The sequence below is a fragment of the Mobula birostris genome, chromosome 13 (assembly GCF_030028105.1).
Source record: "Mobula birostris isolate sMobBir1 chromosome 13, sMobBir1.hap1, whole genome shotgun sequence".
Taxonomy (NCBI): domain Eukaryota; kingdom Metazoa; phylum Chordata; class Chondrichthyes; order Myliobatiformes; family Myliobatidae; genus Mobula; species Mobula birostris.
The window spans coordinates 58,402,268-58,418,171 of NC_092382.1; the positions used below are offsets into that span (position 1 = coordinate 58,402,268).

At 46.7% G+C, this 15,904-nt stretch overlaps 1 non-coding gene across 1 annotated transcript; it reads right to left on the reverse strand.

The window, feature by feature from the left end:
- Positions 1 to 6,681: 6,681 nt before the first annotated feature.
- Positions 6,682 to 6,775, reverse strand: trnai-uau (transfer RNA isoleucine (anticodon UAU)). Its single transcript has 2 exons — positions 6,738 to 6,775; positions 6,682 to 6,717 (listed from the first exon to the last, which is right to left on the reverse strand). It is a non-coding gene; the product is annotated as a tRNA-Ile (tRNA).
- Positions 6,776 to 15,904: the final 9,129 nt, after the last annotated feature.

Below are 15,904 nucleotides of genomic sequence, written 5' to 3' on the forward strand. Positions count from 1 at the left end.
CCTCCCCTTTCTAGATCTTTCTGTCTCTGTCTCTGGAGATAGCTTATCCACGGATGTCTACTATAAGCCTACTGACTCTCACAGCTATCTGGACTATTCCTCTTCTCACCCTGTCTCTTGCAAAAATGCCATCCCCTTCTCGCAATTCCTCCGTCTCCGCCGCATCTGCTCTCGGGATGAGGCTTTTCATTCCAGGATGAGGGAGATGTCCTCCTTTTTTAAAGGAAGGGGCTTCCCTTCCTCCACTATCAACTCTGCTCTCAAACGCATCTCCCCCATTTCACGCACATCTGCTCTCACTCCATCCTCCCGCCACCCCACTAGGAATAGGGTTCCCCTGGTCCTCACCTACCACCCCACCAGCCTCCGGGTCCAACATATTATTCTCCATAACTTCCGCCACCTCCAATGGGATCCCACCACTAAGCACATCTTTCCCTCCCCCCCTCTCTCTGCATTCCACAAGGATCGCTCCCTACGCGACTCCCTTGTCCATTCATCCCCCCCATCCCTCCCCACTGATCTCCCTCCTGGCACTTATCCTTGTAAGCGGAACAAGTGCTACACATGCCCTTACACTTCCTCCCTTACCACCATTCAGGGCCCCAAACAGTCCTTCCAGGTGAGGCAACACTTCACCTGTGAGTCGACTGGGGTGATATACTGCGTCCGGTGCTCCCGATGTGGCCTTTTATATATTGGCGAGACCCGAACGCAGACTGGGAGACCGCTTTGCTGAACATCTACGCTCTGTCCGCCAGAGAAAACAGGATCTCCCAGTGGCCACACATTTTAATTCCACATCCTATTCCCATTCTGACATGTCTATCCACGGCCTCCTCTACTGTAAAGATGGAGCTGCACTCAGGTTGGAGGAACAAAACCTTATATTCCGTCTGGGTAGCCTCCAAACTGATGGCATGAACATCGACTTCTCTAACTTCCGCTGATGCCCCACCTCCCCCTCGTACCCCATCCATTATTTATTTTTATACATAATTTCTTTCGCTCACTCTCCTTTTCTCCCTCTGTCCCTCTGAGTATACCCTTTGCTCATCCTCTGGGTTCTCCCCCCAACCCTTGTTTTTCTCCCCGGACCTCCGGTCCCATGATTCTCTCATATCCCCTTTGCCAATCACCTGTCCATCTCTTGGCTCCATCCCTCCCACTCCTGTCTTCTCCTATCATTTTGGATCTCCCCTTCCCCGTCCCACTTTCAAATCTTTTACTAGCTCTTCCTTCAGTTAGTCCTGACGAAGGGTCTCGGCCTGAAACGTCGACTGTACCTCTTCCTAGAGGTGCTGCCTGGCCTGCTGTGTTTACCAGCAACTTTTATGTGTGTTGCAAGAAAAAAAGGATACGCTACAGAGGCGTTCTTCTTGATACAAATGTAATCCCTGTTTTTCCATCTTTGTATCATCCGTTTCTGCTTGGTCTCCGCCTGTACTACTGAAATCCCCCATTTCCATCTTTTGGCTTATCAGATCAGTCTTTTAAGTTTCAATTTCTTCCAGTCAAACTGTATGGCTACATTCTCCTAAATCTGTGACCCTGGCTATTTATTTTGTCGTTTCCAACTGAAACTCGTTCTAATGGCCCGGCCAGGTCAGCTAAACAGTGTCCCCAGACCACCAGGTCGCAGTCTGTTCCTTCTAAAGCCTGTTACTTTTCACATCTCTTATCTGAAATGGTCTCAGATTTGTCAGATCATCAGAAAATAAAACATTTGTTTTTACTGATTTGCATATTATTGTGCCTTCTGGAGAACACGTTCTATCTATCGGTCTGTCTATCTGTCTATCTATCTATCTATCTATCTATTCTATCCACTGGAGATACCTGCATGTGCCGGTTGTAAGGTGTCAGAGCGAGTAGACTTGACAGACAGACAGACAGAAGCTCGGGAGAGTTCCTTAGTAAGCTATTTTGGGGAAGCTCATATGTGAAATGCGTGGGACGTTTAATTTCAGTCTGACCTGAACATGACAACCCCATCATTGCAGGGACCAGAATGGCGAACATTCATTGCTTTCCCTTTGCTGCAAATACCGTATAAGATTTTTTTGTCAGATACGTGGGGCCGCCATTTATTACAATGTTTAATTTCAGTTCGAAAAAAAAACTACAAAATTAATTGCGCTAGCTGGACTTTACTATTCTGCTCGATGCTTGCTTCAAGAGATGTTTGGATAAGTACACGGATGGGAACGGTACTGAGGTTATGGTCCAGATGAGGGTCAATGAAACAAGGCCACAAGGGCGGACAAGATGGGCCATCGGACCCATTTAGTGTTGTCGTGCTCTATAACTCTGTGAATCTAAATACAATGCAGCGTCTGCTTTCCGAACTACCAACTGCACGTCAGTAGGTTCTGAGTCACAGATTGTCATCATTCTGTATTTCCTGCGGATAAGAAGTACTTCACATATCTTTCTGAGCAGTGGACCTGGACTGATCGCTTCATCTTACTCAACTAGTTTGCTTATAACCTACTGAAGCCTCTTGAAAATGTCATCATATGAAACAGAATCAACTTGTCTCATGAACATGATTGGAAATGTTGCATTAGCCACGTTGTTGATATAGATTGGCAACGATTGGGGATCAGCGCGGTTCCAGACACAGTACTTAGAACATAGAATAGTACGGCACAGGACAGGCCCTTCGCACCACAATTTTTGACGAACCTTAAACCCTACCTACCATATAACACCACCTCAAATTCCTCCTTGCGGTCTAGAAGTCTCTTAAATGTCACTAGTGTATCTGCCTGCCGCACTAACTCAGGCAGCGTCTCAAACACACCCTGTCATGTTGCAGACACCAGATGCCCATCTCACAAGCTTCACACCTGTACTCAGTCCATACCCCTCCTACATTGTCGTGCTCTTCGCTTTCTGTAGACCACTCCATGTATTTTGAGTTCAGAATGTTTCTTCTTTGTTTAACTTCTATCGCCTGGTTATCTGGGTTACTGTCGTCTGTTGTCAACTTGAACCAGTCGTCCCCCTTCAATAAAAAGGCAGTTTTCGCCCAGAGAACTGCCGTCCCCTTTTTTCCCTTCTATTCTCTGTAAGACATGAAATCCGTTGTACGTGAAAATCCCTTGAGATCAGAAGGTTTTGTGAAGCACAAACCCGCCTGTTTGGCATCAACAATCATTCAAAGATGAAGTAACGTAGATCCTGGTTCTTCTCAATTCTGAAAATGGTTGCGAACAACTGAACCTCGTAACGACGTCTGCATGATTTCATGCATTAAATTGCTCCCACATGCTTGACTGATTAGATAGTTACATTAACCTATAGACAGGCTAGCGCTATTGACATCAGTTGATCTGGGGTTGAGAGGGTGAACAGCTTTAGGTTCCTCACATGAATATCACCGAATATCTCAAGTGGTCTGTACGTACCAACTGTGGAATGAAAAAGAGCCTCTTTCACCTCAAACGGTTGAAGAAGTTTGGTATCTGGTCCCAAATCCTAAGAACTTTCTATAGAGGCACATTTCAGAGCATCCTGACTGCCTTCTCCAAGAGGGAGCGGGAGAGGGAAGACAACGAAAGCGATTTAAAATCCACCAACCTCCTTCTGCTTAAATAGGTTCATGTTCTCCTGTAAATGATGCATAATTTATATTAATTCAACTTAATGTCATTTATCTCTGTCACGTATGCAATGCAATATGCAGCTGCTTGAAATGCGAATGTTCATGGCATTTACACCTCTGGGTGCCTCTGAAAGTAAAGCTGAACCCGAACTCAACAGTGGAGTCTCATATTCTTCGTAAATTCAGGAGACAAAGCAATGTTTCTGCCCAGGATTAAACTGGGGACCTTCCGCGTGTGAAGCGAACGTGATAACCACTACACCATAGAATCCGTGCAGAGCGGCCAGTGATCTGAGCTGTTGAGAAATGGCACGAACACCCCTTCCCCAGTCCGCGGTCAAGAGGTTGTCTGGAGGAAGGCGAGACGGAGTCGGGGCGTGCGGATCAGAAAAAATCGGAGCGGATGGGGATTTTGCGAATTCTTCTGGGTTTCTGGCCTGTAGGGTGACGAATCTCAAGGTTGTATAATGTGTATACGTTAATAATAAATGTACTTTGAACTTTGTATCGTCTCCACTGCAGGTTCCCGTACTTCAATGTAATAATGCCCATTTCTGGTCGGTCTAACTCACATAACCATGTGGTTTACCGGAGAAATCCTGAAGTTCAGCCTATGCCAGGGTTCTGTAAGATGAGCTTTGATTTTGGCCCCCAAGTGTTTGCGACGTGGCGGCACCAAACTTCACTGCACTCTGACCTCGGGTTGGACGGCTTCACTGACCAACTGGAAATTTGCCACACTGATCGCAAGTCTATTTTCACTGTTTTAATATCAAGGATAGCAGTTGAAAGTCTTCAAGCTGCATTGGAATTATGATCATTGTATTTTTAATTGACGCCAGCGAATCAGCATTTATAACGTGAATGGAATGTGGAAATAACTCCGCCCAAAACGAGATAATTCCTGCACAGTGGAGTCCCCGGTTCAGTCCTGGGCAGAAGCATATTTGGACTCCAGTGTTTGGGGTGAACTTGAGACTCAACTTGTTAGTTCGCGTTCAAGTTGTTTTTTTTTTGTCATTGACATCCAGGGTGTAAATACTATGGACATTCGCCTTTCCAGCGGCAGCACATTATATTTCAAACCTGAGAAAGATAAATTACAGAAAGCTGAATTTAAATATATATATATATATATATATATATATATATATATATAATTTACAGGAGAACATGAACAGATATAAACGTAAGCGGGTTCGTAGATGACCGAGATTGCAGGACCCAGAATGCACTTCCTCATCGCACATTTCGGACTCAATGTTCAAATGCTCCACCACACGTTCCAACAAGTATTAAATTTATATCATATATACAGTGACATGCATACAGTACGCTTCTGTGGAGTGTTGGTCAAGGTGCGACATGTAACAGGTAACAGAACTGCTTGCATTTGTAAAGCAAAAATTAAAACATCTTCGGTACTCTCGCTTCCACCGGTGTCCACACGGTGGCGCTGCAGCCCACGAGCTAAATTGAACGGCGCCTTTCAAATTTCTCACCGCAGTCTGTCTCGTCCGTTCTCTTCACCGCGGATTATAAATTAATTAAAGTCAGTGACTGAACCATGTGCCGATACATTTATGGACAGCAGGAAGTGTTAGCAGCCAGAATTACTTGTGGGATGATGCCAGCTGTAGAGTAATGGATCACGTCAGATACATCCACCGAGTCCACCCTCACACCAGACAAGCCATCACACTGATATTTCAATAATGCTCATGTTCCAATCCGATCCGTCGGATCGCAAGCAGACCCGGACATCAACGGCCAATTAAACGACCTATTGTGATCGTGAATTATATTGGTTACAACAGCCTTCAGGAACGGAGTGCCAAGTCGATCGCATCAAAGGTCGCAGTGGAGGGAACACATTCGAGCCGGAAGGATCATACCATTGGAAACGAAATCTCAGCACGTCAGTAGAATCGGGGGTGTTGTCCTCTCTTTAACAGAGGATTGGTGAACACGGGACATGTGCAAATTAATATATAGTTCTTTCTTGAATTAATGCATCTTAATTTTGATAGAGAGGTTTGAGATGTCAGTATCTTGATACCATTTACGGTCATTGAGGCTACGATTAATATCTCTTTTGCACACTCACAACACGCTGGAGGAACTCAGCCGGTCGGGCAGCATCGGTGGAAACGAACAGTCAACGTTTCGGGCCGAGACCCTTCGTCAGACCCGAAACGTTGACCGTTCGTTCCACGGATGCTGCCCGACTTGCTGAGTTCCTCCAGCGTGTTGTGCGTGTTGCTTTGACCCCGACATCTGCAGAGTACTTTGTGTTTATAATATCTTTTTTGTTCGCCTGTGCCTGAAACAATTCGCCGATGCAAGTAAACATTGAGTTTAATCGTTAGCACAATGAACCAAGGTGAGGTGCAATTAGCAGGAATTCTGCAGATGCTGGAAATTCAAGCAACACACATGAAAGTTGCTGGTGAACGCAGCAGGCCAGGCAGCATCTCTAGGAAGGGGTACAGTCGACGTTTCAGGCCGAGACCCTTCGTCAGGACTAACTGTTATTCCTGACGAAGGGTCTCGGCCTGAAACGTCGACTGTACCCCTTCCTAGAGATGCTGCCTGGCCTGCTGCGTTCACCAGCAACTTTCATGTGTGTTGCTTGAGGTGCAGTTAGAGTGTTTTTGAAACATGGCTTCAGGAAAGGTCTGGTTCGTTGCTTCAGCTTTTAGTTAATTGGATTGAGAAGACTGGAATGTGGGGGACACGTGATGCCTTGATTCAACAAAGAAACCACCTGTTCAGACACGTTCAGCAAAGGGAAGTGAGGCTACGCGTGTTGAACGAAAGAACCAAACAGGGAGAATGCTTGTAGCCCCGCGGGCACATGCCTTTTAGTGAATAAGGGAAGGTCTCCTGCAGCGCTTGTAAGCTCACGCTCTCTTTGCTCAGATCAAAATCAAAGGCGCATCGCCTCGAAGTTACATACAAATAATAAGCAGGGTGTCTTGAAGGCACACAATTAAATGTAACATATCAGTTGAATGCTCAGCTTGAGAAACGCCCAGTCACCTGGGCGTTGCAAGCATTAAAATCACAAGTGCTCTAGGTGAGGCTCGAACTCACAGCCTCGGCATTTCTCCGCCGTGTACTGCCATATAAGTACCGCACGCTAACCGATTGCGCCACTAGAGCCCAGCGCTGCAAACACGTGCTTTTAAATATCTAGAAAGAAAATTAGAAGGAATTCATATATCATAGATCATACAGCATTGAAATATACGTGAAAGGCCGTTTGGCCCACAATGGATTACCGTACTAAGTAAAAAACAAGTCAAAAACATTCAAACTCGAATCCCTCTTTCCCACATCCCTCGATTTCCTTACATCCATGTGCATATCGAATCATCAAACGTGCATATCAAATACCACCTATAAATCTGTTGATGATGCAAGCATTGTTTGTAGAATCTCAGATGGAGACGAGAGGACGTACAGGAACGAAATATGCCAACTGGTGGAGTGGTGTCGCAACAACAACCTTGCGGTGAACGTTAGTAAGACGGAAGAACTGATTGAGGACTTCAGGAAGGATAAGACGAAGTAACACATACCAGTGCTCAGAGGGATCAGAAGTGAAGACGGTGAGCAGTTTCAAGGTCATGGATGTCAAGATCCCTGAGGACTTAAGCTGGTCACAACATATCGATGCAGTTGTAAAGAAGGCGAGAAAACGACTAAACTTCATCGGGAGTTTGAAGAGATTTGGTACGTCAACCAATAACTCAAAAACCTCCAGAGATGTGCATTGGAGATCGTGCTGCATCACTGTATTGTGTGGAGGGGGCGGGGAGGGGCTATTGCACCGAGCAGAAAGAAGCTGCAGAAGGTTGTAAATCTAGTCAGCTCCATTTTGGGTACCAGCCTGCAAATTACCCGGTACATCTTCAGGGAGCGGTGTCTCAGAAAGGTAGCGTCCACTATTAAGGACCACCAGCACCCAGGGCAGGCCCCTTTCTCTCTGTTACCGTCAGACAGCAGGTACAGAAGCCTGAGGGCGCACACTCAGCGATTCAGTAACGCTTCTTCCCCTCTGCCATCGATTTCTAAATGGACATTGAACCCGTGAACACTACCTCACTTTTTAAATATATATTATTTCTGTTTTTTTCCCACGATTTTTAATCAATTTGACATACATATCCTGTAAATGATTGATTGATTGATTGATTAATTATCAACTTCTTCTTCTATATTATGTGTTGCTTTGAAATGCTGCTGCTAAGTTACAAAATTTCACAACACATTCCGGTGATAATAACCCTGATTCTTTTTTTGTTCTGATTCTGATCTCTTTAAAGCCGCTAATGTTTTTTCTTTTTACCACCGTACCGGGCAGTGCACTCCAGGCACCCAGCACTCAGATTTAAAAAGCTTGACCTTGTCATCTCACTAGAATCCACCTCCTCTCATCTTCAATGCATGGCGTCCGGTATTAGTTACTTCAATCCTGGGAAACCGACACTCCCTGTCTACTCTATCACTTTCTCTCAAACCTGCTAAACCTCTGCTAGATCTCCCCTCACTTCCCGGTGCTCCAGAGAAAACAAACCATGTTAATACAACCTTTCATAAACGCACATGCCCTCTAATCCAGGTAAACCTCCTCTGAACCCTCTTCATAGCTTCAACATCCTTCTTACAGTAGGGCGACCAGAATTGTATGCAATACTACAGAAATAGCCTACCCTAAGTTTTAGAAATTTGCAACATAACCTCTTCACTTTTGAATTTCATATTTCGACTGACAAAAGCAACTTTTATCTGACAAAAGCAAGGTTGATCGATCAACCGCCTAATTGTTCTTCGTTTTCATCTCAAGAGGGTAAAACTTGAGGTTCAAAGGTATACAACTTTTCTTCTTCTTCGGGTGGAAAATTGTGATACCTAAAGTTACAATCGATTTGCTAAATGTGATTATAAGAAATAGCAACAAATTGAAATTTTCTGGAACTGATAACTTTCATTGGTATTGGTATGAAACCTTAGTTTCCTTCATGGTGCATTAATAGATACCAGCAATTTTCTTACAAATCTTGAAAGAATGACAGAATTTTGACAGAAACATATATAAGTATCGAAAGTCTCGGGCACATTACAGGCCCTTCGGCCAAAAATGTTTTGCCGACCATGAAACCTACTCCAGAAGTTGCCGAGAATTTAACTACCGCATAGCCCTCTATTTTCCTGAGCTCCATATACCTATCAAAGAGTCTCTTAAAAGATCCTATTGTATCCGCCTCTACCACCTTCGCTGGCAGTGTATTCCACACATCCATTACTCTGTCCAATATTCCCGTTGTACCTTCTTCCAAGCACCTTAAAACTATGCACCCCCGTGTTAGCCATTTCAATCCTGGGGAAAAGCCTCTGACTATCCACATGATCAATGCCTCTCATCATCTTATACACCTCTATCAGGTCACCTCTCATCCTCCGTCGATTCAAGGAGGAAGGCCAAGTTCGCTCAACATAAGGCATGCTCTCCAATCCAGGCAACGTCCTTGCAAATCTCCTCATGTAAAACCCGAAAGAGAAACCACAAATCATTCATCAAAATACACTCCTATCACAAATGATGTAGAGAATTGTAACAACATGCGTTTAGCAAAGAATCGCCTCTCGCTTAGATAATTTAAATATACTCACAAAAAGAGCAGGAAAAGATGCCGTAAGTGTGTGAAAGGACGTAAAGAACAATCAATATTACAGTGGCTTGCCATTCGACCTTGTTGCTGTTGCTTCCGTAGTTGTTTCAGCTGTAGCACAAACGTCACATGGATCATGTAAAACGGTGGCTGAGGGGCCTTATAATCCTGCGGATGTAACCAGAGAGCTATGGATGGTAATGAACCCCAATGCAGAGTAATGTCTCACAACTGAGTAGTTGACATGTAAGTACAGACTTTTTGTTTTATTAAGTGCAATCGTGAACAATAGCCGGATAAGAAATGCTGATCAAGTCAACTAGTTCCCAAAGAGAACTCTGATAGGCCAGTCAGATGGTTCACTGCTGCTCAGCGATAGGAATAGCACAAGGGTCGTTAGCCCCTGTACCCCAGAAACACACCCGAGCGGTGCGGCGGAGGTATGTGCTGTGCATGACCTGATCTGAACGCATCATGTTGACTCATCACAGATCGTGCTCATGGTGGAACAGCTAAGGTCAAAGATGGGGTGATTAGCACTGATGGACAAATTATACCTCCACTACCCCCTAATTTCCATGGAGGAATCTGGCAGGCAATAATTGTCAGTCTAAGTCTTAAAGGGACAGCGGCATCTCACTGTACTCCGGGGAAACTGGAAAGCCGAAACTGGGATGGCAGCCATTTCTCTGTCGGGAGGATGGCAATGGGTGGAGATTCTTACTCAGGGGTGGAGATTCGTGCTCAGAGATGGAGATTTTTAGTCAAAGATGGAGATTCTCGCAGAGGGGTGGAGATTGTTACTCAGAGATGGATATTCTTACTCAGGGATGCAGATTCGTGCTCAGAGCTGGAGATTCTTACTCAAAGGTGGAGATTGTTACTCAGGGGTGGAGACTGTTACTCAAGGGATGCAGGTTGTTACTCGGGGTTGGAGATTGTTACTCGGGGATGCAGATTGTTACTCGGGGATGCAGATTGTTACTCGGAGATGGAGATTGATAGTCGGGGATGGGGATTCTTACTCAAAGGTGGAGATTCTCACAGAGTGGTAGAGATGGTTACTCAGGGGTGGAGACTGTTACTCGGGGATGCAGATTGTTACTCGGGATGCAGATTGTTACTCGGGGATGCAGATTGTTACTCGGGGATTGAGATTGTTACTTGGGGATGGAGATTGTTACTCAGGGATGGCATCAGATACACTACAAGTGCACTCAATAAGCTTGTTTTGTTTTTGTTGGTGAAGCATAAGGGAAACTTAGTGGGTGTACACATAGGCATTTACTCGACATTTATACCCGGCCACTTTCGACAATGTACACCTCATCCTAGAAGAACTCTCACACATTTTTAGACGTGATTCACCTGCCGTTAGAGCACGTCAAATAATGTCTCAGCTTTACTCCATTCAATGTTCGGCCGGTTTTGGCCATGGGCATTTGGTAATTTATGGCCCAGTATTTTCTCAGCGTGAGTAACGTGGCAGATATTAGTTGAAGGTCATAAGCAGAAACATAGACCAGTAGAACTCGCCCAGTGAAACAGATCCCATAGGAAGCGAAATAAGCTAACAATCACTCTCGGACCTGCGGCAAGACTGTACGTGTGACTATTGTCAACATGGTTAAAAATAACTCTCGGACCTGCGGCAAGACTGTACGTGTGACTATAGTCAACATGGTTAACAATCACTCTCGGACCTGCGGCAAGACTGTACGTGTGTCAATTGTCAACATGGTTAACAATCACTCTCGGACCTGCGGCAAGACTGTACGTGTGACTATTGTCAACATGGTTAACAATCACTCTCGGACCCGCGGCAAGACTGTACGTGTGACTATTGTCAACATGGTTAACAATCACTCTCAGACCTGCGGCAAGTCTGTACGTGTGACAATTGTCAACATGGTTAACAATCACTCTCGGACCTGCGGCAAGACTGTACGTGTGACTATTGTCAACATGGTTAACCATCACTCTCGGACCCGCGGCAAGACTGTACGTGTGACTATTGTCAACATGGTTAACAATCACTCTCGGACCTGCGGCAAGACTGTACGTGTGACTATAGTCAACATGGTTAACCATCACTCTCGGACCTGCGGCAAGACTGTACGTGTGACTATTGTCAACATGGTTAACAATCACTCTCGGACCTGCGGCAAGACTGTACGTGTGACTATAGTCAACATGGTTAACAATCACTCTCGGACCTGCGGCAAGACTGTACGTGTGACTATTGTCAACATGGTTAACAATCACTCTCGGACCCGCGGCAAGACTGTACGTGTGACTATTGTCAACATGGTTAACAATCACTCTCGGACCTGCGGCAAGACTGTACGTGTTACTATTGTCAACATGGTTAACCATCACTCTCGGACCCGCGGCAAGACTGTACGTGTGACTATTGTCAACATGGTTAACAATCACTCTCGGACCTGCGGCAAGACTGTACGTGTGACTATTGTCAACATGAAGAGTGCGGGACGTAGAAAGATGAATTAGACCATGGAGCTTGTGGGGCGTGAAATACTGTCATTCATCAGGGTTTTATCGCATCGGGGTGAGAAAGGGACTTGGGCTTCTGTTATGAGGTGCGCTGGTAGCGGACCCAAATACAAGACACAGACTCTGAAGTTCTAGAAACAAGCATAGGTTTGTCAAGAAAGCAAGGGAAGAAACGACGCTGGACATTGATACAGGCCCTGGTCGAGACTAAGATTCAGGGCCTGGACTAGGAACCCGGAACCCGGACGTGGAAGTTGGAACAAGGAGCCTGGACTAGGAACTCGGAACTCCAGAACCAGAGTCTGGACAAGGTCTCGGAACCTGGTCTTGGTTAGGACTCGGAACCTGGGTCTTGACTCGGATCGGAACCCAGGTGTAGGCTAGGAGTCGGGACCAGGATCTTGGCAAGGACTCCAGCGCAGGACGAGGAATCTCCAGGGAAGGACGAGGAACATCCAGGACAGGACATGGCTCTTGAACTAGATTTGACTCGGCTCTTGGACTCGGCTCGGTTAGGCTCTTGGGTACGGCCGGGACTCCTACTTGAAGCGCAGGGCCGGGACCCTTTCTAGGGCTCAGGGCCGGGATGACTGCCGAGGATACAGACGGGGACGATGAAGCGCAGGACGAGGAATCTCCAGCACAGGACGAGGAATCTCCAGCACAGGACGAGGAATCTCCAGCACCGGTCTGGGCGAGGAGACGAGTCTCAGCTTTATACAGGGTTGGAACGCGGTGCCTGGACTTGGCCTGGGAACACAGGAACACAGAGCCTTGGATTTGAGCACAGGAACACAGAACATGGAGCAGGGACCCGTCCTTGGGGAGCACAGGACGCAGGGCCGGGACTCGTACACAGAACACGGACACTAAACACCGGGACACAAGGAGACAGTTCCAAACTCAGCGATAGATAGTTCACTCTATTGGCGTGGCAAGAGACCGGTCTCAGTCCGGCGGCTGAACTTGATGGGGATCCTGACGAGGTTGCAGGTGGAAGTTCAGAAGGAAGCAGAAAGGAAAGGAACAGTCCAGCAGGGTATTTGTAGAACTGTTTATATGCCAGACCAGACGAAAATCAGGTGCCTCAATTAAGGCACCCAATGGAACAAGGGAAAATTGGAAAACCCGGAATAGGGAATCAACGGACCGAACCGTGAACTGGAATGCGGACGTCACGGACCGGATCAAGACAGTAACCCCCCACCCCCCGCCACCCTATGGGAACCTCCTGGCGACCCAGAAGGCCTTCCCAGATTAGGGACCACACAGCCGGGTAGGGCGACATTCAACAGGAGGGAACCCTGAGTGGCGAGAGTTAAACAACAGTGTCTGTGTCGCTGGGTCCATATTTGACTGGACTGTTCTGCTATAAGGCGCGCTGGTGGCGGACCCAAAAGTAAGACACAGATCCTGAAGTTCTCGGAACAGGACTTGGTTTATCAAGATAGCAAGGGAAGAAACATCGCAGGACATTGACCCAGGCCCTGGACGAGACGAAGATTCAGGGCCTGGGTTAGAAGCACGTGACCCGGACATGGAATTAGGAACAATGATCCTGGACTAGGAACTCGGAACTCCGGAACCAGAGTCTGGACAAGGACACGGAACCTGGTCTTGGTTGGGACTTAGAACCTGGTCTTGACTCGGATCGGAACCCAGCTCTAGGCGAGGACTCGGAACTCGGATCTTGGCAAGGACTCGGGACTAGGATCCTGGCAAAGGCTCGGCACTAGGATCTTGGCAAGGACTCGGGACTAGGATCCTGGCGAAGACTGGGGACTAGGACCTTGGCAAGGACAAGACAAGGAACCTCTAGCGCTGGAAGAAGAAGCTGCGCGGCAGGACGAGGTTGCTCCAGGGCAGGACCAGGCTTTTGTACTCGGCTTGGCTCGGCGCTTGGACTCGGCTTGGTTAGGCTCTTGGGTACGGAGCCCTGGACCCCTTCCAGGACGCAGGGTCAGGAAACTTTCTACGACGCAGGGCCGGAACCCTTAATCGGACGCAGGGCTGGGATGACAGCCGAGGATACGGATGGGGACGATCGAGCACGGGACGAGGATTCTCCAGCACCGGACTTGGCGAGGTACTCTTGGGTTGGGCGAGGTTCCCCTGGGCTGGGCGAGTACCCGGTGCTCAGATTTGTAATGGACTAAAACACTGCGCCTGGACTTGGTCTTGGAACACAGGAACACAGAGCCTTGGACCTGAGCACAGGACAACAGAACACAGACATGGGACCCCACCTTGGGGAGCACAGGACGTAGTACCGGGACTCGTACACAGAACACGGACACTAAACACGGGGACACAAGGAGGCAGTTCCAAACTCAACGATAGATAGTTCATTCTCCAGCGTGGCAAGGCTTCGGTCTCAGTCCGGCGGCTGAACTTGATGAGGATGCTGAGAAGGTTGCCAGCAGAGGTTCAGAAGGAAGCAGAAGGGAAGGAAACAGTCCAGCAGGGTATTTGTAGAGATATTTATGTGCCAGCCCAAACGAAAATCAGGTGTCTCAATAAAGGCACAAAATAGAACAAGAGAAAACGGGAAAACCCGGATTAAGGAGCCGACGGACCGGACTGTGAACTGGAATGTGGACTTCACGGACAAGACCATGACAGGATTCACCATAAAACGAGAGGGCAATTCAGCCGGTGCAAGAACAAAAACCCACAGTTCTTTCCCAATCGAGGCAACAGCAACATTCAAGGTGAGGACGAAGTGCCGTTACTTCCATTTATGCTGTTCCTCACTGTGGCAGTGGAGCAGGACGCAGACGGAGATTAAAAACCTGATGTCAGTGGATTCAACATTAAGCAGGAAATCGGGATTAATCGTTTGGACAAGTATTGAGCAGCCCAACTCATTAACCTCGGCCGGCAAATGTGCAATTAAATCATCGCGTCGTTGCATTTCGTCAGAATGAAACAAAGAAAGTCAACACATTACCCGAACTTAGTCTGAAAATTACACTTCCACTAAATCTACGTCCATCGCTTTAGAGAAATTGTTGCAATACTTGTGATGAGATCCTAAGTTATTCATTATAGACTGTGCCTTTAAGAACCCTGCCTATCGGAAAGAGAAAGCTGTACAGCACAAACAACTTGTTACAGAGAGAGGGGGGGCGGTTACTGCACAGTTTGTTTGGGATTTCTGCAAGGATACTGCCAGCTTCTGAGAGCCTACAAAGAGAGAGAGAGAGAGGACGAGCTACTTGATGGACAGCCGGTGCTCAGCGCAACAGTATTTAAACCAGCGTAGTTGCTTGTTTCACAGGACGCACAGAAGAAGGGACGCGTAGACGCACTAAGGTGTTGTGAAATTACCACTACACTTTCAGGTGCCCACGAGTGTGGGACTGAGGATCGATTAAGTGGTATCAATCTATGTTTATTAGTACGTGAAAGAGCGACCCTTTGGAGTCTACCGGTGTTTCTAACCCTTGCCTTAGTTGGTAGATTATCACTTGAAGACGGTGCTCTTAAGTTGGTCAAGGTTGGCTAACTTGGAAGTTTCAGAGAACGACGGGAAGAATCAACGTCAGCGGCTTACGTGAACAACAAACCACCTCTCTCTCCCCTCAATTCTACTCAACTCAACTCAATAACACCAACTGAACTGACTTCGTTTACCTACTATCGTAAGACAGTATCACTTACCAGCTAAGCTTGAAGAAGTTTGGGTTTTATATTTCCACACTTATATATGCATAAGCTCTGCTAACCTGTTCGATTTAACTAGTTCTTTCTGACTGTATTGCGGAGATACTAATGAAAATAGTGTCAGTATAGAGCAAAACCAGAGCCCAGGTGTGTTCCATTCCTACTGGTTCTTTAACCCGTTACGGGGTACATAACGTTCTAAACACATGTACCTCGCTAATACTTTTTGAACTTATGTATGAAGCATCACTTCCTCCTCCGCATCAAGTAGAGGATGACAGTTCCTTCACTGATATCTGCAATGTTCCATGCTCGGCCCTTCCTGGTGAAACCCCTGTGCATCGGCTCCATTGCATTCACAAGAGGAACGTTAAGATCCCTAATCAGACAATTATTACATATGCAATTTTGTTTGCGTTGCTTGCATTTCCAGCAT